This window comes from Oncorhynchus keta, unplaced genomic scaffold (genome assembly GCF_023373465.1).
Source record: "Oncorhynchus keta strain PuntledgeMale-10-30-2019 unplaced genomic scaffold, Oket_V2 Un_contig_7291_pilon_pilon, whole genome shotgun sequence".
Lineage (NCBI taxonomy): Eukaryota > Metazoa > Chordata > Actinopteri > Salmoniformes > Salmonidae > Oncorhynchus > Oncorhynchus keta.
The window spans coordinates 6,443-9,364 of record NW_026289367.1 but is presented as its reverse complement, the minus strand read 5'-3'; the positions used below and the strand labels follow the sequence as shown (position 1 = coordinate 9,364).

The 2,922-nt window shown below is 51.2% G+C and overlaps 1 long non-coding RNA gene across 23 annotated transcripts; it reads right to left on the bottom strand.

Annotated features, from left to right (window-relative positions):
- Positions 1-97: 97 nt before the first annotated feature.
- LOC127926274 (uncharacterized) lies at positions 98-2,586 on the bottom strand. 23 transcript variants are annotated; one of them, XR_008123699.1, is made up of 3 exons: positions 2,404-2,586; positions 2,131-2,208; positions 98-118 (listed from the first exon to the last, which is right to left on the bottom strand). It is a non-coding gene; the product is annotated as an uncharacterized LOC127926274 (long non-coding RNA). The 23 variants fall into 23 exon arrangements; XR_008123689.1 differs by lacking the exon at positions 2,404-2,586 and adding an exon at positions 2,248-2,301; XR_008123698.1 differs by lacking the exon at positions 98-118 and adding an exon at positions 215-235.
- Positions 2,587-2,922: the final 336 nt, after the last annotated feature.

The window sequence follows — 2,922 nt, the reverse complement described above, 5'->3', positions numbered from 1 at the left end:
CTCTCTGAATCAGACCAGCCTGTCCAGACCATCGTTAACCTCTTCTGAATCAGACCAGCCTGTCCAGACCATGGTTAACCTCTCTGAATCAGACCAGCCTGTCCAGACCAACGTTAACCTCTCTGAATCAGACCAGCCTGTCCAGACCATCGTTAACCTCTCTGAATCAGACCAGCCTGTCCAGACCATGGTTAACCTCTCTGAATCAGACCAGCCTGTCCAGACCAACGTTAACCTCTCTGAATCAGACCAGCCTGTCCAGACCATCGGACCAGCCTTAACCTGGTTCTCTGAATCAGACCAGCCTGTCCAGACCAACGTTAACCTCTCTGAATCAGACCAGCCTGTCCAGACCATCGTTAACCTCTCTGAATCAGACCAGCCTGTCCAGACCATGTTAACCTCTCTGAATCAGACCAGCCTGTCCAGACCAACGTTAACCTCTCTGAATCAGACCAGCCTGTCCAGACCATCGTTAACCTCTCTGAATCAGACCAGCCTGTCCAGACCATGGTTAACCTCTCTGAATCAGACCAGCCTGTCCAGACCATCGTTAACCTCTCTGAATCAGACCAGCCTGTCCAGACCATCGTTAACCTCTCTGAATCAGACCAGCCTGTCCAGACCATGGTTAACCTCTCTGAATCAGACCAGCCTGTCCAGACCATGGTTAACCTCTGAATCAGACCAGCCTGTCCAGACCATGGTTAACCTCTCTGAATCAGACCAGCCTGTCCAGACCATGGTTAACCTCTCTGAATCAGACCAGCCTGTCCAGACCAACGTTATGAATCAGACCAGCCTTAACCTCTCTGAATCAGACCAGCCTGTCCAGACCATCGTTAACCTCTCTGAATCAGGGACCAGCCTGTCTCCAACGTTAACCTCTGAATCAGACCAGCCTGTCCAGACCATGGTTAACCTCTCTCTGAATCAGACCAGCCTGTCCAGACCATGGTTAACCTCTGAATCAGACCAGCCTGTCCAGACCAACGTTAACCTCTCTGAATCAGACCAGCCTGTCCAGACCATGGTTAACCTCTCTGAATCAGACCAGCCTGTCCAGACCATGGTTAACCAATCAGACCAGCCTGTCCAGACCAACGTTAACCTCTCTGAATCAGACCAGCCTGTCCAGACCATGGTTAACCTCTCTGAATCAGACCAGCCTGTCCAGACCATCGTTAACCTCTCTGAATCAGACCAGCCTGTCCAGACCAACGTTAACCTCTCTGAATCAGACCAGCCTGTCCAGACCATGGTTAACCTCTCTGAATCAGACCAGCCTGTCCAGACCATCGTTAACCTCTCTGTCCAGACCATGGTTAACCTCTGAATCAGACCAGCCTGTCCAGACCATCGTTAACCTCTGAATCAGACCAGCCTGTCCAGACCATCAGAATCAGACCAGCCTGTCCAGACCAACGTTAACCTCTCTGAATCAGACCAGCCTGTCCAGACCATGGTTAACCTCTCTGAATCAGACCAGCCTGTCCAGACCATGGTTAACCTCTCTGAATCAGACCAGCCTGTCCAGACCAACGTTAACCTCTCTGAATCAGACCAGCCTGTCCAGACCAACGTTAACCTCTCTGAATCAGACCAGCCTGTCCAGACCATCGTTAACCTCTCTGAATCAGACCAGCCTGTCCAGACCATCGTTAACCTCTCTGAATCAGACCAGCCTGTCCAGACCATGTTAACCTCTGAATCAGACCAGCCTGTCCAGACCATCGTAACCTCTCTGAATCAGACCAGCCTGTCCAGACCATCGTTAACCTCTCTGAATCAGACCAGCCTGTCCAGACCATCGTTAACCTCTCTGAATCAGACCAGCCTGTCCAGACCATCGTTAACCTCTCTGAATCAGACCAGCCTGTCCAGACCATCGTTAACCTCTCTGAATCAGACCAGCCTGTCCAGACCATGGTTAACCTCTCTGAATCAGACCAGCCTGTCCAGACCATGGTTAACCTCTCTGAATCAGACCAGCCTGTCCAGACCAACGTTAACCTCTCTGAATCAGACCAGCCTGTCCAGACCATGGTTAACCTCTCTGAATCAGACCAGCCTGTCCAGACCATGGTTAACCTCTCTGAATCAGACCAGCCTGTCCAGACCATGGTTAACCTCTCTGAATCAGACCAGCCTGTCCAGACCAATGTTAACCTCTCTGAATCAGACCAGCCTGTCCAGACCAACGTTAACCTCTCTGAATCAGACCAGCCTGTCCAGACCATCGTTAACCTCTCTGAATCAGACCAGCCTGTCCAGACCATGGTTAACCTCTCTGAATCAGACCAGCCTGTCCAGACCATGGTTAACCTCTCTGAATCAGACCAGCCTGTCCAGACCAACGTTAACCTCTCTGAATCAGACCAGCCTGTCCAGACCAACGTTAACCTCTCTGAATCAGACCAGCCTGTCCAGACCATGGTTAACCTCTCTGAATCAGACCAGCCTGTCCAGACCAACGTTAACCTCTCTGAATCAGACCAGCCTGTCCAGACCAACGTTAACCTCTCTGAATCAGACCAGCCTGTCCAGACCAACGTTAACCTCTCTGAATCAGACCAGCCTGTTCAGACCATCGTTAACCTCTCTGAATCAGACCAGCCTGTCCAGACCATCGTTAACCTCTCTGAATCAGACCAGCCTGTCCAGACCATCGTTAACCTCTCTGAATCAGACCAGCCTGTCCAGACCATCGTTAACCTCTCTGAATCAGACCAGCCTGTCCAGACCATCGTTAACCTCTCTGAATCAGACCAGCCTGTCCAGACCATCGTTAACCTCTCTGAATCAGACCAGCCTGTCCAGACCAACGTTAACCTCTCTGAATCAGACCAGCCTGTTCAGACCAACGTTAACCTCTCTGAATCAGACCAGCCTGTCCAGACCAACGTTAACCTCTCTGAATCA